At 40.8% G+C, this 22,244-nt stretch overlaps 1 protein-coding gene across 18 annotated transcripts in view; it reads left to right on the top strand.

The window, feature by feature from the left end:
* CSGALNACT1 (chondroitin sulfate N-acetylgalactosaminyltransferase 1) overlaps positions 1-22,244 on the top strand; it is a 357,330-nt gene that overhangs the window by 142,981 nt on the left and 192,105 nt on the right. For 13 of the 18 annotated variants that reach the window (XM_054498996.2, XM_063668565.1, XM_063668560.1 and 10 more), the window contains one exon: positions 13,753-13,847. The exons of 1 other annotated variant lie outside the window; for it this stretch is intronic. The gene's annotated coding sequence lies outside the window, so the exon portion shown is untranslated. Of the gene's footprint in view, positions 1-7,203; positions 7,339-8,749; positions 8,769-12,968; positions 13,627-13,752; positions 13,848-22,244 lie in introns of those variants that run through there. 4 more of the 18 variants (XM_063668563.1, XM_063668557.1, XM_054498998.2 and 1 more) reach the window with 4 other exon arrangements.

Genomic DNA, 22,244 nt, shown 5'->3' with positions numbered 1-22,244 from the left:
TTGATTGATGGAGATGGAGTCTCACTCTGTCCCCCAGGGTGGAGTACAGAGGCGCAATCTGGGATCACTGCAACCTCTGCCTTCCGGGTTCAACTGATTCTCCTGTCTCAACCTCCAAGTAGCTGGAATTACAGGTACACACCACCATGCCTCGTTAATTTTTGTATTTTTAGGAGGGATGGAGTTTCACCATGTTGAGCAGGCTGATCTTAAACTCCTGAACTTAAGTACCCACTCGACCTCGCAAAGTGTGTTGATATTTTTACGTTGAAAAATAGTGTTTTACATTAAAGTCAGTTTGATGAGCATTTCTTCACCAATTTTACCTTTTGGATACTTCAACACTTGTTTAAAATTAAAATATCCATGCAAAACTCTTTAGCTGGCCTTCTTTCTCTGTTACGCATCCTGTCTTCTGGTTACCCCTCACTGTGTCTGCAGTACAATGTGTACAAGTAACCAGCCAGTGGCCAGCAAGGGCAGCACCGTGTAGCAGAAATGTTCTGAATTGTTGCGTCTTTAGTCACTTTCCTTCTTGCCTTCAGTTTCCACATCTGTAAATTGAAGAGTTTGGAACACGTAGACTGTGATGTCACTTCTAGTTTCACCTTTCTCTGATCAGAGTTTATTAAACACCTATCTGAAGAACTTCAGTACCAGGCCCTATATAGAATGAGAAGCATAAAACCAATCTCTGTTGAAAAAGAAAATATCCTAAGCTGATGAAAAAAAATTTTGTATCTTGATCTGTGTGATGGTTATAGAAGGGTATAATATGTAAAATCTCATTGAGCTGTATCTTTCAGATGATTGTATTTTACTCATCTGTGTATTGATAACTCAGTAAACAGGAAAACTAGAAAACTGAACATCCCCACCCCACCAAAAAGAAGAACAGAAACTGGCTAAGTGACGATATGTTTAAACATTGTATTATGAGGCAGGGTGGCATAATGGTGAATCCACAAAAAGTAGACAATGAGTTTGAAACCTGACATTACATATTAGCCTTGGAATTTTGCATACATTATTTATCCTTTCGAGTCTCAGTTTTTCATTTTTTAGTAAAAGTAAGATTTGTAATGATGACTTTATCAGGCACTCAGGAGTATTGAATGAGTTATGAGGCATATAAAGCACTTGGCATATAATAGGTGATCAATACATGTTTTTAAAAGGGGGCATTAAGAGTATTACACAAATGTGACAGATTTCAAAGAACTAAAAGATTCTACATCATTCTTTTAGTAGATTAAAGTCTTTGGGATATTCCACAACAATGAAACTTGTTAACTTTAACACAGCATTTTCCAGAGTCACTTGATCATAGAAACTCCGTTTTTCTAAATATCACCTCTCAGGAATAATTAATGCATTAGTTGACATCTGGGACTTCCCTAACTCAGGAGTCCTCAACCACTGGATGTACACTGGTATACAAGTGTTCTCCCCAAATAAAATCACCCTAAAATAAATACAGCCCAGAAATCTCAGTGTGAAAGAGACTGTGAAGAAAAAGGTAGGGTCATAATTTTGCTGGTGACATTGCAAGTTGCTAATACCTCTTTTGGAGTGCCATTTGTAATAATAAAAGTGATTTATAATAAAAGTCACAGGGGCTCATTATGGTCTTAAATGTGTTAACCCCACTTTTCAGATTATAGCCTAAGGTAAGAGCTCCAATAGGAACAAACAAAATTTATTTGTTTAAAAATGGTTGACTGGGTTATAATCATGTGTGGAAACAACCAGCTGAAAGATGGCTAATTGAACTGCTTTAGCGAAACAATGGAATATTGTATCATTCAAAGTGACAGATATCTGGACTCAGTAGATAAATGGAGACATCAAGCAAAAAGTTAGAAAATAGTGTGCGCATGGTGAATGCAACCAAAGAAAACAGGTCTGTGCAATGATAAAGGTTAGAAGTGAATTTTGTAAATCTGGTTTGATGTAGGAAAGGGATGATCTATATTTTAATTTTTGGTTTATCATAGAATAATTGCTAAATGACTCAATAAAAACAAAGTACTAAATAAAAACATAAATTATATGTTCTGAGCTAGAACAGGATGTTTTTGAAAACAGGTGAGAGTATGTAAAATACAGAACAGAAATAAAGAGCAGAAATATAGGTAGAATTATAGAAAAATAGACATGACACGCCTTGAAATTTTTAAGAGTTTTGTCTCACCAATGTATTGTGAAAGTAGTTATCACACATGAGAAGTGTTTTTCTGGAAAGAATTTTCAATTCAGTGGAAACCCCAAAATATGGAGATGAAAATTCATGAGAGAAGTTGTTCTTAAAGATATCAAGTTCCCTGTCAGCTGTGCTTTTTTTTTTTTCCAGCTGCTTTTCCTCTTTTCCTTTGTGATAAAGGAGAAGGTTTTATAGATGCTGAAATGGTTTACAACTGCCTTATTTAGTTGCTGTCTCGCTTTTATGTCTCCCCAAAGGGTCACAAAATCTATCCGTTTAAAAACAGAAAATGATGTGTTTTTAGTGCAAAGAGAGAATAGCCACTTTAAAGAACCAATAGGAATTAGAAATAAACGGAATCTCGCAACTTTAGCCACCACGTAGTAGGACTTTGGATCATCTCAGATGTCAGAAGCTACACAAGGAAAACAGAATGAGCTTCTGGGTGGGGGCTGCCTCCTTTTCACCCCTTGAAAGCCCAAATTAACTCTTGCATGCTTATCAAGTGAAAAAGATGGTTAGAGTGCCTAGCAGAACAGGGAAGTCACTGGTTGCGGGACCGTCCTCCTTTTTCTTGGGCCTTTATGGGTGATCCTTGTGAATAGATGATCTTGAGGAAATAGTGAAGAATCTTGAAAGATATGGCGGGGATGGGGAGGTGTCTGGGTGTTTGAGGGGATGAAGAAAGCTGTGTATCTGAAATGTGTTACATTCATGGAGAATTTTTTTTTCAACTAGTTTTTTTTTTGAGACAGAGATTCACTCTGTCGTCCAGGCTGAAGTGCAGTGGTGCGATGTTGGCTCACTGCAACCTCTTCGTCCCAGGCTCAAGCAATTCTCTTGCCTCAGGCACCTGAGTAGCTAGAATTACAGGCATGTGCCAGCACGCTCTGCTAAATTTTGTATTTTTAGTAGAGATAGGGTTTTGACATGTTGCCTAGGCAGGTCTCAAGCTCCTGGCCTCAAGTGATCCATCTGCCTTAGCCTCCTAAAGTGCTGGGATTATAGGCATGAACCACCATGCTGGTCCCAAGGAGAATTTTTAATCCAAGTTGTAAAATGCAGGAAGTATTCCTCAAAAGAGGACCAGCTGAATCACAAAGCTGGATGGAGTCTTAGAATTAATCAATTAGTTCAAATCCTTAATTTTCACCATAAAGGCAACGGACCCAAGCAGGAGACATGGCTTGCCCACGTTTACAGTCATCAGTGAGGACATGACCAAAACCAATTCTTATGATTTCCGGTCATATTTCTTTCCTGCCATAATTCCCCTTGCCTTCCGCCATCACTTTACTACTGACCGTTTCTGCTGCTACCACGCAAAAGATTAGCGTTCAGACTTAGAAATGTAGCTATGCAATGAAGAAAGAGTCTCTTTAAGCCATCAGAGGTATGAGTCAGCATACAGGATCCTGTTTATGAAGAAGAGGGCCAGAAGTTTAATTTCAAGAGTTCGACTCTGCATTCAGACCACCTGGGTTTGTATCCCAGCTCCACCACTGGGGTGGTGGGTGACACTAAGCAAGTTATTTAATGTTCCTGAATGTAGGTATCCTTATCTGTAATATGGAGAGTCAGGATTATACATGTCTCTTAGGTTCTTAGGTGAGAATTAAATAGGATAATCCATTAGATTGGGACATGGTTTACAGCAAGTGCCCAATAAATGCTAGCTAGCTATTTTTACTACTGTGAAGGAAGTTATAACTATTTCTGTCAAACCTTAAACCGGGTGTGGTGGTGCACACCTCTAATCCCAGCTACCTTAAAAAAATCTGAAGGAAATGAGAACTATGTATTTTGGAGGAGATGAATGTTAACTAGGCACAGTCTTTCAGTGCTCAGAATGACTTTTGCAGTGTTGTGAAACCTCCTGAATTCCCCTGATCCTGAAATCTGCCTCTGGTAGTCTCCTGTGTCTAGTATAGCTTATATTTTCTGTAGCTTTTCATACAACAGGTGTCTTAATTACTCACAATTTTAACTATGCCTTGTTTTTCTGAAACGGGAAAAGTTATATTGTCCCCTTCGCAGGGCGTGCGACAGGGGGAGCGGCTCGCTGCTTCAGTGCCACGCTGCTCAAAACTCTAGAGGGACATACAGACGGGCAGGCTATGGGGCTCCGGCCCCACGTCTCGGGGTGGATGTTGACAGCTCCGGAAGCCGCAGTGGGCATGTGCTACCGTGTGCTCTTTTAGTTTTGCCATCTGTAGGCGGCTTGTGTTAACCTGAGCAGTTAGATCCTCCACCTTGTCTCAAGGACAGAGGGCTTTCCGTATCCCGGTTTCTTGCCTTGGTGTACGGAAGAATCAGATCACATGTGGGCTTGGAGAATGAGTGCAAGGTTTTATTGAGTGGAAGTAGCTCAGGGAAAGTCAGAAGTGGGTAGAGTGGGAGGGCTTTCCTCGGGAGCTGGGCCACTCAGTGGCCTGGGCTCTCCTCGGACTGCCCCAGCCAAACTCTGCATTGCTCTGCTTCTGCTGGTTGGTGGCCTGCTGGCGCCTGCCGGTGCGTTCCTCTGGACGTCCAGCGCCTCTGTGTTCCTCCACTGATGTGCTCCTCTCGATGTCCACCTGCCCCTGTCTCTGCCTTGCTAGGGTCTCGGGAGTTTTTATAGGCACAGGATGGGTTGTGGCAGGCCAGGGTGGTCTTGGGAAATGCAACATTTGGGCAGGAAATGCCTGTCCTCACCGAGGTCTGTGGGGGTTGGAACCCTAGCCAGGGACCACGCCTTCACCTCTACCCAGCGCTTCCCTTCCCCTCTTCCGTTTCTTTTTTTTTTTTTTTTTTTTTTTTTTTTTTTTTTTTTTTGAGACGGAGTCGTAGTCTGTTGCCCAGGCTGGAGTTCAGTGGCACAATTTTGGCTCACTGGAACCTCCGCCTCCCTGGTTCAAGCAATTCTCCTGCCTCAGCCTCCTGAGTAGCTGGGGTTACAGGTACCCACAACCACGCCTGGCTAATTTTTGTATTTATAGTAGAGACGGGGTTTTAGCTGGGTTTACAGGCACCCTCAACCACGCCCGGCTAACTTTTGTATTTTTAGTAGAGACGGGGTTTCACCATCTTAGCCAGGCTGATAGTCTTGAACTCCTGACCTCGTGATCCACCCACCTCGGCCTCCCAAACTGCTGGGATTACAGGCGTGAGCCACCGTGCCCGGCCTCTTCCATATTATTTAAAAGGACCATGCTCCTCCCGTCCCAGCACGTCCCTTCCGTATCATTTAGATATTTTCCCCATTGTATAGCTTTATTAAGGTATAATTGATACACAATAAACTCACATATTTAAATCAGGTAATTTGATTTGTTTTGACATATGTATACACATATGAAACTATTACCAAAATCGAAAATATATACATCCCCAGAAAAGGTTTCATGTGCCCCTCGGTAATCTGTCCCTCCTGCTTCTCTGGGTCCTTCTTTGCCCCTCTCATCCCCCAACCCCCATCCCCCGGTGAACACCGATCTGCTAGAATTGTATATAAATGGAATCACACAGTATGTATTCTATTTGTTGGGTTTCTTTCCCTTGGCATAATTACGATCCATGCTGATATGCGTACCAATAGATCATTCTTTTTTATTGCTGAGTATTCCAATGATGTTTTCTTTCTTAACTGTTTACCCTTGTCTTGCTTACCTGGCTATGGTGTGGAATGAAAAACACATTGAAATGATTTAAAAAATTTATTGAGGAAACATCTGTGTTTCCCATTTATATTTTTAAACTTCATTATCTAGTATGCATAGCAAATAATATGCAGCAATTGTAGGATCCCTGAGGGCAATACCCATTTACATTCTGTATGCATACATCTTTTTAAATGACATCTACAAACAATATTACTGTTTATTTATTTGAATCTTGAGATTAGAATTGTTTTCTTGCCTCCCTCAATCTCAATATAAAAAAAAAAAAACATCCTTCCATCAGCCTAACCCAATGGATTGATTGAATAAATTTAATTATATAAATATTTACACAAAGTTTTCATTTTCATGGCGAAAGATTTATTCTGTTAACGTTAGTCTTTTCTGGAAAATGTGGACAGTATGTTCTCAATTCCCTTGCAGTTGGAGCGTAACACAAAATAAACTTAGAAATTGATACAGCAAAAGTAATACATTTGCAAGATAATGAGAGACCATTTGGGAGGCAAGTCCATTTTTGCAGTGACTTTCTACCTTCATCATAGTGATCTCTCAACTGTTGACATTCCTGCATCTGGGAAGGAAGAAGATAAAAATTACCATTCAAAATGCCTGTTCAAGTTTGGCGAAAGATTTAATTTCTTTTTCTATCACAGTGTCACCAGCCCTATGACTACTATAGATCAAGCCTCAGTGCCAGAAATACGGAGACTTGGCAGAGTATAGGGTAGAATTTAGCCAGAGGGAGTTGTAAAGAAGCCAGAGAAAACAAACTTTACTCATTCTGCATCTCAAACTTGTGTTCTGGGCAGTTGTCCTAAGTGTTGTCTTTGCCCGAAAAGGCTGGGAATGTGGTAAATTAAAAACTGAGCCAGTAATGGAGATGCATGTAGTGACCTTAAAGATGCTGTGGAGATTCTAGTAGCACATAGATGTTTATTAGAATAATAAAAAGGGCCGGGCGCGGTGGCTCACGACTGTAATCCCAGCACTTTGGGAGGCAGAGGCGGGCGGATCACGAGGTCAGGAGATTGAGACCATCCTGGCTAACACGGTGAAACCCTGTCTCTACTAAAAACACAAAAAATTAGCCGGGGGTAGTGGCGGGCGCCTGTAGTCCCAGCTACTTGGGAGGCTGAGGCAGGAGAATGGCGTGAACCCAGGAGGCGGAGCTTGCATTGAGCCGAGATAGTGCCACGGCACTCCAGCCTGGGCGACAGAACGAGACTCCGTCTCAAAAACAAAACAAAACAAAAAAAAAAAAAAAAGAGAAAAAGTCAGTTCAGTTTCTCTACTGGAAGGTAACTTGGAGATGATCTGTTCCATACTTTGATTTTGCAGGTGACTTGCTCAAGGTCACACAATTACTTCATGGCAGAACCGGGACTGAACTTGGCATTTCTGAACGACACACCTCTGCCCTCCGCATACCGCTACTTCGATTGTTGTGTTGGAGTAGGTGTGTTGGTGTATAAGGTGTGGGAATGTATAATTTGTTGTTTTTGGGCTGCCCTGTATAGGTGTCCCTGTTGCCTGGAACCATGCATCCTAGATGAGCTATTCTTGATCATTGTATCATCTTTGGGGGTGAGTTTACTTTTCTGAATGAAGGGTTGTGCCTGCCTAACTCAGCCAGCTATGAGATGGAAAGGCCACAATGAGAGGTGACATTTGGCTAATGAAGTAACCATGGTTGTTCTATTTGATTGTCTACTCTTTATCAGTTAGCCTGCTGAAATCTTTATACTCTGGAAGTCTACAACTTTAAGCGTTATAGCACTTCTCTTTTTAAGCTTCTCTTCCCTAGTCCTAACATCTAAGTCTCAATGCTGTCTGCATTTTCATCATTTGTCGGTGTAGCTTGTTACCATCTGTAACATATCTTCTTACACACAGGGATTCTTGGCTAAGGGTGAGAAGACAACAGATAAAGATCATCTTCCCTCACCGAGAATCACAGATTTAGTCCAACCTCTTCATTTTACAGATCGGGAAGTGGAGACTCATAGGAGTTAAGAACTTGCCTGAGATCTCACAGTAACTCATTTAAGATGAAAAGCCAAATGTTGTGTTCTGGACAGGATTAAGTGCAGCTGATATCCCTGAAACACTGTTCAGGCCTCATTAGGCTCTGTGATGGCATCTAGCACCAGCTGAGCAGCTGTAGTGTCTAATAAATGCAAGGCCAGCCCAGAAGGATTTACTGGAAAAGGGTGTCTAATAAAATGAACAGTTGCATGTGGAATGTAACTATGGCACTGCAGACTGTTTGCTGGAAAATAGCTCTTTTACAGAGGTCCATCAACCGTCTGTATCTTCACTGATTGAGGAGAAAGATTGTGTTATTGGTCTCACAGCCAATGACAAACAGAAGCAATTTACTTTCTTTTCAAGAGACTGGTTATAATGCGGATCCTTTCCAGCCTAAATTGGTCAGTGCTTTTTATGCTATAATAGCTTATCATTCATATCTCCAGTTAGCTTGTGATGGGAGTCACTTCATTGTCGATTATGTTAGTGGTTCCCATGTTGACACTGTGAAAACAGTTCAACTCCAAACCACGTAGGGTCCATACTGGTGAGCTTTGGAGGCATTTGGTAATCTTTTTTTTTTTTTTGAGACGGAGTCTCGCTCTGTCGCCCAGGCTGGAGTGCCGTGGTGCAATCTTGGCTCACTGCAAACTCCGCCTCCCAATTTCACGCCATTCTCCTGCCTCAGCTTCCAGAGTAGCTGGGACTACAGGCGCCCGCCACCACGCCCGGCTAATTTTTTGTATTTTTAGTAGAGACAGGGTTTCACCGTGTTAGCCAGGATGGTCTTGATTTCCTGACCTCGTGATCCACCTGTCTCGGCCTCCCAAAGTGCTGGGATTACAGGTGTGAGCCACCGTGCCCGGCTACACTTGGTAAGTCTTTAAAGTATAAGGAAAATAATATTTGGTATCCTTTAAGGCAATAATGGACTGGTACCTTTTCAAAGAGACTTCAGGTAATTTAGTAGCATAATTTTGTTATCTGAGATTATCTCTATTTATTGAGGTAAGAAATTGAAGTGAAGAAAATCAGGGTGACCCACTTGAGTGAAAGGATTAAAATGAAAAAGGAATTAAAAATAGATATCTTTCCGTTGAGTCTGCATCCTGTAGTCTTAAGACCAGGACACCAAGATCCTGTTTCTCATTTGACAAAATAACAGAAAAGTAATCTTTTAGGGGAAGAACTCATGACCTTTAAAATCAGTTGTGTTCTAAAACATACTATTTGCAGTAAAATTATTTAATGTAGAAGGAATGTGGTTAAGGATATTGTATAATAACACACAATTTATCATGTGTGACATCCAAGAGGCCTTTCTTTTCTGAGACATATCTTGAGAAAGATGATAATTTTAGAAGTTGGCTGTACAGTTCCTGACCCTATCCCTGCTCTATCTTCCAGTGCCATATCATAAGGGAGTTCATTGATTTAAAGAAATGAAAAAGTTACCATTAAGATTTAAATATAAATTTTGTGTATATATAAAATTAGCCACATATGCACAAAGAAGATCTCACTGGGAACTTTTAGTTGGCAGACACACATCTCATCTCGTGGTGTTTTTCATTTGTTATTTCAGGCATGCTGATGGTGAAGAGGGTTTTTAGCCTTTTTATTTTTCACATTTTGAAAATCAGCGTGTCTGACACAGACATGGTTTAGATGGTCTAAAGATTTAAAGTTTTAAATAGATGCAGGTGAGTAAGCCTTGGAACTTAAGGCAGCTGGATGGATATTTTCACACCATTGGATCCATTGTGTTTTTGAAGCCCTTTGGACATTAAAATGCAGAGAACTTTCACTTATTAGTTGTATATTAAATAGGATGAGTTCCTAGATGGTTAAAATATTATTGATCTCAATGTACTCATTTTCACCATTTTTAATTGCTCTTTTCAGTAGATGATTTTTGGTAGGCTTCTTTTACCATGATTAAAAGCAGGTTTATGTATAGGGGACTGCTAATTAATGTCTGCCAAACTCTGTTTCTTTGGAGGTGGGTCAGGGTAGACCTTCCCAATCTTTAGAATCCCAGCTGAAAAACTTCCAGAACCAAGTGTAGGATTTTTCCATGGATGGTTTCTCAGCCGCTGTCACGCACATCCTTCCTCCTCTTACTCGCTTTTTACTGTAACTGACGCTGGTGATGACACATGAGCTCTTCCATAATGCTCAGTCGGAATCCTCACTTTCTGTGCCAAGCTCTGGAGAACATACTGGGCATTGGAGGACAGGGGAGGGGACTGAGACCTGGATACAAGAATGAATGAATGAATGAATTTATTAATTATTTATTTATTGGAGACAGAGTCTCACTCTCTCCCCCAGGCTGGAGTGCAGTGGCACCATCTCAGCTCACTGTAACCTCCACCTCCTGGATTCCAGTCATTCTCATGCCTCAGCCTCCCGAGTTGCTGGGATTACAGGTGCCTGCCACCATGCCCGGCTAATTTTTGTATTTTTAGTCTAGATGGGGTTTCACCATGTTGGCCAGGCTGACATAAGAATTTAGACAGAGGGATGTCATTGTCACTGTCTGAATCGGGCAAAGCAAGGTTTTGTAGCTACTCTAACTGCAGTTGCTTTCCTGGATTTAGTTTTTGCTTTTGGCACATACTTATTGTCTATTTCTTTGATACTCAGAAAGTGTGCATTTTTGTCATTGTGGTTTCTTATGAGGGAATTATAGGGGATCAGGGTGGGCTGTGTTCCTGAGGCCAACATGGCAGCCTTTGGTTCCTGGAAGCACATATACCTAGCCACCACTTCCATGCAGCTGTGTTATGTAAGCCCCATACTTACTTTTTTTTTTTTTTTTTGGAGACAGAGTCTTGCTCTGTCGCCGCTGGAGGGCAGTGACGCCATCTTGGCTCACTGCAAGCTCCGCCTCCTGGGTTCATGCCATTCTCCTGCCTCAACCTCCCAAGTAGCTGCGACTACAGCCACCCGCCATCATGCCCGGCTAATTTTTTTTTTTTTTTTTTAGTAGAGACGGGGTTTCACTGTGTTAGCCAGAATGGTCTCGATCTCCTGACCGTGTGATCTGCCCGCCTCGGCCTCCCAAAGTGCTGGGATTACACGTGTGAACCACCGCGCCTGGCTGCCCCATACTTACTTTCAAAGAATCATACATGAAGGCTAAGTCCTGTAGGTAAAGGCATGTTGCAAAGTCAACAGAGTAGAGGCTCACTTTCCTTTGTAGAGTTTGGTTTTGAAAGTTCGAAAAATCCTGACTTCACCCTGTATGAGCCCAGTAGGTTACTTAACACATTTGAGCCTCATTTCTGCATTTGTAAAGTGGAAATATTAATGCACATATCCATAGCATTGTTGTGGTTGGAATGAGTTCATGTGTAACATAGCTTGCGTGGTGTATGGACACATTGTAGATGTGCTGTTGATGTTCCTTCTCTTTTCTTCCTATAGAGCGTCTGTCCAGTTGAATATACCCACTTCTCATTAGCTGTTAGTATACCTGCAGGTCACCTCCTGGAATTTTCCATGATGCTATTCCCCTTCCACCCTGATTACCAAGGGGGTCTTGGCAGTGGGTTTGCCTTCTACTCTATTTTTCAGTTACTAGCTTGAGATGACTCTTCTCTGGAGGAACATGATGCTTGGAACGGCTTAGGAGACATGTACTTTCCAGAGCTGAAAAGCAGACTTTTAATAAGTTCCTTCACTGGAAAAAGAGGGAGGAGCTGAGCCATGCCGTGGCTCTGAACCTGCAGTTTGGTATTGCTAGTACCACACACTCCAGGGCTCGATGTATGTTACTGTGTGTAGATGAGAAAACTGGGAACAGTTCTTCAAGTTGCTGGAGTAAGAAAGTACAAATTAGATTATTAATGATTATGTGGAGGTACCAGCTGACAGTCTATTTGTTTTCATTATTAAAACAAGTGTGGTTTTGGATTATGTAGATTTCCCCCATTTTTACTTAAATGGCCAAGGGTATTCATGAAAGATATCCATAAAGACCATGCCAGTGATACAGCCTCCAGATCTGCTGCCTGCAAGCTAAAACACAGAAAAGAAAATTTAAGTGGTTGGGAGTCAGAATGTGAGATGGATTGGAAGCCAAATTATAAGCTCATTTCAACTCTTGGCCTGCAGGCGCTGAAGTAACATTATTTGTTGTCGAGGACGGAAAACAACTCAGATTCGGGTCCAAGTGATTATTCCACTTAGGCATTGCTGCGTTGCTGCCAACTGCAATTCGGTTTAGACATAGATTGATTGGCCAGGCAGAGGCAGAAGTGGGTGGTGAGAGCCGCACAGGTACTGCAGTAGAGACACCAAGTTGGGGCCAAGATCTGGCCCCAGGCAGTCGGCAACCCTCTCCAACACTAAACCCACAGTGAACTGGGGTGAGAGTGGGTGGGTACAAAATAGACTTTAAACCTCTATAGTGATACACCTCACGCTTCAGCTGACTTTGTTCATGTCAATGAGTCAGATAAAACCTTTGGAGAGGTGTTTGGAGGCCATCCCCATGGAAGAACTGGGGACCAGCTGTCTGTAGACCTGAGACTTAGCAATTTTCCTTTGGAGCTTTCTGGGCCTGTTTTTCTTTTCTTTCTTTCGTTTTTTTTTTTTTTTTTTTTTTTTTTAAATTCCTGCATGTGAAATGGGAGCAATTCTCTCTGTGTGTGTGTGTGTATACACACAGTAATAGCAAATTGTATATTTGTATATATGAATATATTTGTATATGTATGTATATATATAATAGCAAATATATGTATAGATGGATATTTGCTGTTATTCAAATTATAAAGACAGTTGAGATAAAAATCCTGACAACTCAGGAAGGAGGATTGTGCCTTGGTTAATTGAAGATAACGTTATTGACATGAAATTAACCGGAAGGGCTTAGTCGCTTTCCAGAGTATTTTCCCCTTGCCCTTCATTCCAGAGTATTTTGCTTGCACCTCTTTCCCATTCTGCTTTTATCTAGTTGACACATCGATTTCCTCCATTGGTATTTCTAAAAGGAAGGGACGGCTGGGGCCCGTTGTCACGCCCTGCAAGGCGCAATCTCCAGGCAGGGGCAGGGCAGGGCAGGTCTGGGGGTTTCACGCCCCCCCCAGGGAGCGGGTCACCCGGTGGGACTCGCGCCCGCCCTCTCCTTGGGTGTCGTGTTCCCTGGGATGCGCCCACCGTTCTCCTCGGGAAGCGGGAGGCTCCAGGCGCGGCTGGGGCGCTGTGGGCAGATGCGCTCGGTCCTCACCAGCGGCGCTGTGCAGCGATCCCTGCGGTGCCTCGGCAAGGCGGGCGTTCCTCCCTGCTGCCACCGTTTTCCAGAGTGTGCACTCTTTCCTTCCCTGGGGAAAAGAGGAGATTTTTTATTTTTTAACATTTCATTTCATGAAACCGTTTTTTTTTTTTTTTTTTAAGTGGTGGCGCTGAACACAGTCCTTGCAGAGGGGGGCAGCACTTTCCTTCCTGACCCCAACCTGGAAACCCCAGTGTGACTTCAGCGCTGTCAGAGCATTGGAAGCAGAGCTGCGAGTTAGGAAGCGGCTCGCTGGCAGCTGGGCACGTTTCTTTCCTGCGAGGTCGGCTTTTTTGATTTGCTCTTTTTCACGTGAAAATGTTCAGCTTCATTTTTAGACACCTTTAGACTTGGTTATCACTATTTAAAGCCTTGATTTTTTTAAAACAAATAGTTTCCATTTTATTCATTGAAACAGGGAGAGAACAAATACCATCTTGCTTTTTGGGGTAATACTTTCAGATGAATTGTATTTTATATACTAAGTGATTTAAAATGTTCCCATTTTGTAATACCACATACATTTAAGACATGGAAATTTACAAGGGTTGCCTTCTGTTTTTATTTTATTTTAGCTGGCTTCCTATTTCAAGGAGAGACGCCAAGGTAATTTTGACCCAGAGGAGGAATGATGTAGCCACCTCCTAACCTTCCCTTCTTGAACCCCCAGGTAAGTGAGTGTTTTCACTAAAGAAACAAACCTTTGCATGGTCTGCTTTGTGTTCAATATTCTGGATATGTTTGAAATGTATGAAATTTCATTTTACTTTCAATAGCTTGATTAGTAACAAGTTATTACTTCAAGATAATGATACTTCTTCCAAAATAATACAATTACTTGGTTCCATTGAATCCTTTTCATTCACTTTTTAAAGGCTGTAACATCTACATCTACATCTAACTTTCCCAACTTTTTAAGGATTTATCTCTTCTCAGAGTGGCAAGTGACTTAAACCAATCATAGAGCTGGAAGAGCTACACCTTTTTGAAACAGTTCACTTACATAGGAACATTTGTTCTACCATTGGAAATTGGGACAGAATATTGAGCTTTTTAAAATAGTCACCCTGTCATCAAATAGGTACTCTAATTTTGACTTTGCTAGAAAATAATTATTTAAATACCATGGTTTTGGAAATTGAAGAATGAGCTTTCTTTCTGACATACAGTGTCTTAGAGGGACACTGTCTAGAACTCTTTGAGAATAGTACCCTTATGGATTGTAAACTTGGTTTTAGTCCGGGGACAAATGAAAATCTCTGGAATGTTGTTTTAGTTCTGCTCTTGTAACCAGTAATTTTGAGTTTCTATGCAATAAGATGTTTTATTACATCTGACAAAACTAAACTTAAAAAATACAAAATAAAACAAGTACAGTATAATATCATTAATGTTGATGTGCAATGGTATGAAACAGGAAGCTGTATATATGCTTCCAAGCTTCTGCAGAGGAGTCTTTTTTTTTTCTAGAAGTAATTCAATAGGCATAAAAATGAAAACAGGTAAGCTGCACTCGGTATATACATATCTTCAGAAAGCCCCCTTCACCTTCCTTCTTCATTTAACAAATGTCTATAGAGGTTTGCTTGATGGTTTTGCTTTTTTTTTTCCCCCAAAACTTTTGTCACACTATTAAGATAAAATAATGGAAGCCAGAGTAGTTAATGATTTGATTTTGCATTAATGAACTGCCCTATACTTAAATGAGGCTGTGTGTGGAGTTTCATAAAGAACTGTATTTCAGTTACTAACAATAGAAAAAATAAAAAAACAACCTTGGCTGAAAGTTAATAATACAAACAAAAATAACTGAAGGAGAATTCCTCCCAAATCCTTTCCTAAGTAGAAAGTCAAGTGGTTAAGAGGCTTAAGTAATTCGGGGTCAATTTGAAGGGCATATGGAACTGTCCTAATCTTGGGCCGTGTGATGTTTAATGTTTTTGAGAATTACTTGGATGATGCAAAAGAGAACAATGTCATTACAACCCCATGTAGACCATAATTAATAAGACCTTGAGATAATGCCAGAAAACAGTCAAAATAAACTTTACAAAATAGAGAAGTAGGTTGGGTGTGGTGGCTCACTCCTATAATCCCAGCCCTTTGGGAGACCAAAGCGGGCGGATCACAAGGTCAGGAGTTCGAGACCAGCCTGGCCAATCTGGTGAAACCCCATCTCTACTGTAAATATAAAAATTAGCCAGGCATGGTGGTGCATACCTGTAATCCCAGCTACTAGGGAGGATGAGGCAGAAGAATTGCTTGAACTGGGGAGGCGGAGGTTGCAATGAGCCAAGATCGTACCACTGCACTCCAGCCTGGGCAACAGCAAACTCTGTCTCTAAATAAATGAATGAATGAATGAATAGTGAGCAGCAGTTGACCGAGAAGGAACCATGGTGGAACAAGCTCTATGAAGGATGTGTTTAACACACAAGGCTATCCCTATTGCAAAACTTACAGCCTAATGCTACTAAATGTTTGAATGGAACAATTAACTCCCCTTGCTGGGATCCTGTGATCACCAAGCATGCACTGTGGGGTAGGTCTGTCTGCCCAAAAAGAAAGGAAACAACTCATTTGCTGTCTTCTCAATGTGCACATTGGTTTCTTTCAAGTCTGGTGAAGTTCTGCTGCTGAAAGATGTTCAAGCCCTGAGTCTACAGAAGTAAGGAGCAGTTCTGGGAAAACAAGGGCTTCCCAGGCTCCCCAAGTGTTCCCTGTCCTTCTACTCTGGTAGCTTTAACTTTAGAGCAGAGACATCCTATAACTTTGCATTTGCCCAAGTAGACCTTAATCAGCTTTGGACTACTTATTTATTTATTCTTTCTTTCTTTCTTTCCTTCTTTCCTTCCTTCCTCCTTTCCTTTCTCTTTCTCTCTCTTTCCCTTTCTTTCTTTCCTTCCTTCCTTCTTTCTTTCTTTTCTTTCTTTCCTTCCTTCCTTCCTTTCTCTTTCTTTCTTTCTTTCTTTCTTTCTTTCTTTCTTTCCTTCTTTCTTTCTTTCTTTCTTTCTTTCTTTTTCTTTCTTTCTTTCTTTCTTTCTTTCTTTCTTTCTTTCTTTCTTTCTTTCTTTCTTTCTTTCTTTCTTTCTTTCTTTCTTTTCTTTTCTTTTCTTTTCTTTTCTTTTCTTTTCTTTTCTTCCTTTCCTTCCTTCCTTTCCTTCCTTTTTCCTTGGCCTCCCAAAGTGCTGGGATTACAGGTGTGAGCCACCATGCTTGGCCTCTGCTCACAATTTTTACAGCCACCTTGTATCTTGTCACTGCTCACTGATATATTTCCTGCCCCTCCCTACCACGAAATGGAACCACATTTCCACATCCTTAATTCCTTTCCTCCTATCAAGGAAAAGATGTGCTGCTGGCTCTCTGTGCTCCTGTCCCCTGATGCTAGCTAGCTCTCTGTGCTCCCCCTTCCCTGACGCTAACTCTGTGCTCCCCCTCCCCGACCTGTGCTCTTGGCTCCACCTGCTCCTGTCTCCCACCTCCGGCCCTTCTGCTCACTCCTCCCCAGCTGTCACTCCTTGAAGCTGTGTTGGTCTCCACACTCTTTCTACCTAGCATACTTTCTTTTCATTGCTGGCCAGGGAGCTTCAAACCTCACCTCAATGGTAATGTGTTCCTGTATAGACAACTCTAGCCTGAGGCCCAGTGCCTGGCTCTTATGAGGCACCAGACTAAAGAATGAACGAGCGAGTGAATGAACGGAAAACTGAATAAAGGGATGTCTCCTCCCTGAAGATGGCTTCACTTAGTCCTCTGGCAGCAACCACGTTCTTCTTGTGGGCATGTGTCATTGCATTGTCATTATTGTTTGCACAGTGATCTCCTGAACTCACCCCTGAGCAGGATGCAGAACTTTCCTTTCCCATTTTGGTGATCCAGCTCCTTCTGGAGCATCTGGGGGCTAAAAACTGTTTGTAGACACATAACCTTATAGGCCCTTTGCAGTTCCGCTAGTCTGTGAAGCATGACTAGCGAATAACATAAAATAGTAGCTGATGCAATCGTTTTTGGAAGGAAACAGATGTTATAAGTAAATAATAATATAAAACTATAATGTACTAACTGGGCAAGTTGCTCCTTTTTGAAAAACCAGAGAAAAGTAGCAGTTTGGATTTTATAAAGTGGCCTTCTTTTGGATGTGTTTTAGACTTTTAAAATATTTTCATTGATTGGAATGAGGGGTGCCATAAAGTCTGTAAGCTTTTAATCAGTGTCACCTTTCACTGCTTCAATTTTAATTTATACTCCTGGGCCACCATTGGTTTTCTGCAGATGAGGCTACTCCAGGAGGTTCATACTGGCACATGAATGGGTATCCGGTGATGCATGCCTTCCAGTAGGTTTTTGTTTCTTCCTGTTGATTGATCCTTAATCAGGTGTTGTTGCTGTCTTTCCCATTCTGTTTTGAGCTCTGCTATTGGGATTCCCTTTTCATTGAGTTAAGTTCTACCTCCAAGCCTGTGCTTCGCCTTCTGTCCTCCATGTCTTATTCTCCTGTCCCATATCTGCAGTGCCTTCCCCTTCCTCTTGACCCTCCAGACTCTCGCTCTATGCCTGAGCCTCATCTTGGGAGGCAGGTAAGAGGGGGAGCCTTTGCTGAGCCCCAGGCTGGGATGGGGCTGGGCCATTGTGTGCCTCTCTCTATTGCCTTATTTTCCCTATTGTTTATAATTATTTGCTGGTTAGATGTTTGTCCTTTGGCCATCTGGCCCTCAAAGTAGGCATGGTCTCTGCATTTGTAGCATCTAGCATATGTATGTTCCTACTTCACAAACAAAGGTTTGAAGGAGTTGCTGGTGTCTGAAAACCCTCGTTAGAAGCTAGCAATGTAATTATCATCATTTGCTGCACACTTGATGGTGTACCAACCTTTCCCCTACTTCCTTTTAACATTTGTATTTTCTCTGCTGCCTTGGAGGCAAGGGATGAGACTCCAGCACTTTGCCTGCTTAGTTAAACTAATTGTTTAAAAATAAGTGAAGGCTGAGTGCTGTGGCTCACACCTGTAATCTGAACACTCTGGGAGGCGAGGTGGGAGGATCACTTGAGCTCAGGAGTTCAAGGCCAGCCTGGGAAACATAGTGAGAAGACCCCATCTCTACAAAAATAAATAAAGAAATAAAATTAGCCAGGCCTGGTGGTTTATGCCTGTATTCCCAGCTACTTGGGAGTGAAGGCGGGAGGATTGCTTGAGCCCTGGAGACTGAGTCTGCAGTGAGCTATGATCACATCACTGCACTCTAGCTTGGGTGACACAGCAAGACCTCCTCTCCAAAAAAAAAAGAAAGAAGGTAGAGGCAGCCCCAACCCGATATCCATTAACAGATGAATGGATACACAAAATGCGGTATGTATATCCATACAATGGAATATTTTTCAGCCTTAAAAAGGAGGGAAATTCTGATACCTACTAAAATATGGATGCAGTTTGAGACATGATGGTTTGTGAAATTAGGCAATCACAGTATGACAAATACTGTGTGATTCCACTAATATGTGGTCCCTAGAGTGGTCACATTCATAGAGACAGAAAATAGAATGAGAGGTGTCAGGGGCTGTGGGAGGCAAGAATGGGCACTTGTTTAATGGGTACAGAGTTACAGTTATGCAAGATGAAAAAGATTTGGAGTTTGGTTGCATAACAGTGAATGAATTTGCAGTAGAAAACTGTGACTGTATTTAATGCTACTGGACTGTATACTTAAAAATGGTTAAGATGGTAAATTTCATTACATGAATTTTACAATTAAAAATAAGTCAAAGTACCTATTTTTATAATGATTATCCTTTAAAAGTAAAAATAATTGAAAGGAATTAGATTTTTTAGAGTTCATGGTTTGAGCTTTATTTTTCCTTTGCTTAGATTTTTAAATCACTTTTTATTCCAAAATGAAAAAATGTATTTACAGTAGTAAGATCTTTGGGACTTAATTTTAGACCTTGTTGTCTTTTTTTTTTTTCTTACAAGTTGTTGCCTATATTTGCAGTTAAAACATGATTCAGAATTACTCACTTTCTCACTTGTTTTTCTTCAGCAAAGATAATAGGATCTTTTTGCTTATCAGAAATACTTGTATGATACTTAAAAATTTTATGATTAAGAGCAGAAATGTTTGTTCTGTCACAAGCAGAGGGCGTGACACACTCCAGGGTTTGATTTGATTGTTCATTAGAAGCCAACTGCTTTAGGCTTTTTCATTTTCCCCCTCATCTCATTAACAGTCCTTTCTAGTGGAAAATCATGACTCTAAAACTGTCAATATCACACTGGTGTTTGAAAGAATGCAATTTCAGAATGTTCAGCTGACACTTAGGAAGTAGCTCTCTTTTCGCTCAGTTTCTGACCCACAATGTGATACCTTTCCTGAGGAACTGAAAATGAGGCTGGGCACGGTGGCTCGCACCTATAATCTCAACACTCTGGGAGGCCAAGGCAGACAAATTGCTTGAACTCAGGAGTTCAAGACCAACCGAGGCAACATGACAAGACCCCTGTCTCTATAAAAATATTTTTAAAAATTAGCTCAGTGTGGTGGCATGTGCCTGTAGTCACAGCCACTTGGGAGGCTAGAGTCGGAGGATCCCTTGAGCCAGAAAGGTTGAGACTGTAGTGAGCTGAGATCGCATCACTGCACTATAGCCTGGGTGACAGAGTGAGACCCTGTCTCAAAAGAAAAAAAAACAAAAAACAAAAAAGGAACTTGAATCACATCAGCCTAGGAATATATTAACTGAAAATGAGAAGGGAGGCAAGAATATGATGAAGTTGTGCAGAGAAGTCTGGAATAAGAGACGGAGTGAAAATTGGAGTGGAGCGTAGACAAAGGAAAGAATTATAACCTCTGGAAACAAACAGTTCAATTGTTACTTAAATTTTTGTTTTTGAAACAGGGTCCTGCCTTGGCATCCCAAAGTGCTGGGATTACAGGTGTGAGCCACCGTGCCTGGCCAGATTTTTTTTTTTTTTTAACATTACAAACATGATCATATAGTCAAGTCCCCCAGAGAAAAGAAAATTTGTCTCTTTCACTAGGCAAATATCTAGTCCAAGCTGATACTTTAATGTTTTTCATGAAAATTATATTTAAGTTCTTAAAATAAATGGTAATTTGAAATATTAATGTTTACCCTTAAATGTTTTAATAAAGTGTTGTATGTTCTGAACTCACAAACATATATTGAGACTTGTTACTATGTTTTGGACTTTAAATGTGCTTTGTGGTTACCAAGTACCAATTCTTGGATTGGAATCCAGTCTCTGGTGAAAGTCTCAGTCATCCACAGAGAAATGAGAAAAATAGCCTGTTGTTTTCAAAGAGCTAATACTCACTCTAAAGGGATAACCTTTACTTTGAGGGTCTAGCCTTTTTTTCTTAATAAAATTTAAAACGGGATGGTTAATAAAATTAATGATAGTTAATTTTTAAAATTTTATTAGTAAAATAAAATGTTGGTTTTTATTTAGGGTTCTTAGGTACAAGAAACAGAAATCAATGAGGCTCACTTAAGCAGGAAAGGAATCTATTGGAAGAATGTCCAACAGAATTGATAGGGAGCCCGCAGACACAAAATCTCATATACGATAAAAACTTGCAGACGGGGCTACTTGTATCATCAAATGTGTTTTCTAATTTTATAACACATGTGAATAGCCAACCTTATGCCAAGGCTGGAGGGTAGGTATATAAAAGGAGTAAAGGTCCTGACAGTAGGAAAATAGATTAAATTAAAATTAAAGTCCGGGTGTGGTGGCTCATGCCTATAATCCCTGCACTTTGGAAGGCCAAGGTGGGTGGATCACCTGAGGTCAGGAGTTCAAGACCAGCCTGGCTCACATGGTGAAACCCTGTCTCTACTAAAAATAAAAAAAAAATTAGCCAGGCCTGGTGGCAGGTACTTGTAATCCCGACTACTTGGGAGGCTGAGGCAGGAGAATCGCTTGAACCTGGGAGGTGGAGGTTGCAGTGAGCAGAGATCACGCCATTGCACTCCAGCCTGGGAGACAAGAGCGAAACTCTGTCTCAAAAAAAAAAAAAAATACCATCACATAATTTATAAAATTTGACTTTTATTATATATATATATAGAATGTCGACATTATTTATTTATATATAATATATACATTATATTACATATAGACTATAGGTAAGAGTTTTATTTCACTTTGCTGCAAAATATATATAATATATGTATATATAATATATAATGTATGTATAATGTATATGTACATTATATATAATATACTATATATAATATACTATATACTATATTATATATATTATATATTGTTTTCTTGCCTCCCTCAATCTCTTTTTTTATTTATTTATTATTATTATTATTATTATTATTATTATACTTTAGGTTTTATGTTACATGTGAGCAATGTGCAGGTAAGTTACATATGTATACATGTGCCATGCTGGTGTGCTGCACCCATTAACTAGTCATCTAGCATTAGGTATATCTCCCAATGCTATCCCTCCCCCCTCCCCCCACCCCACAGCAGTCCCCGAAGTGTGATGTTCCCCTTCCTGTGTCCATGTGTTCTCATTGTTCAATTCCCACCTATGAGTGAGAATATACGGTGTTTGGTTTTTTGTTCTTGTGATAGTTTACTGAGAATGATGATTTCCAGTTTCATCCATGTCCCTACAAAGGACATGAACTCATCATTTTTTATGGCTGCATAGTATTCCATGGTGTATATGTGCCATATTTTCTTAATCCAGTCTATCATTGTTGGACATTTGGGTTGGTTCCAAGTCTTTGCTATTGTGAATAATGCTGCAATAAACATATGTGTGCATGTGTCTTTATAGCAGCATGATTTATAGTCCTTTGGGTATATACCCAGTAATGGGATGGCTGGGTCAATTGGAATTTCTAGTTCTAGATCCCTGAGGAATCGCCACACTGACTTCCACAATGGTTGAACTAGTTTACAGTCCCACCAACAGTGTAAAAGTGTTCCTATTTCTCCACATCCTCTCCAGCACCTGTTGTTTCCTGACTTTGTAATGATTGCCATTCTAACTGGTGTGAGATGGTATCTCATTGTGGTTTT

This window comes from Pongo pygmaeus, chromosome 7, assembly GCF_028885625.2.
Source record: "Pongo pygmaeus isolate AG05252 chromosome 7, NHGRI_mPonPyg2-v2.0_pri, whole genome shotgun sequence".
Lineage (NCBI taxonomy): Eukaryota > Metazoa > Chordata > Mammalia > Primates > Hominidae > Pongo > Pongo pygmaeus.
This window is presented reverse-complemented; position numbering and strand designations above follow the sequence as displayed.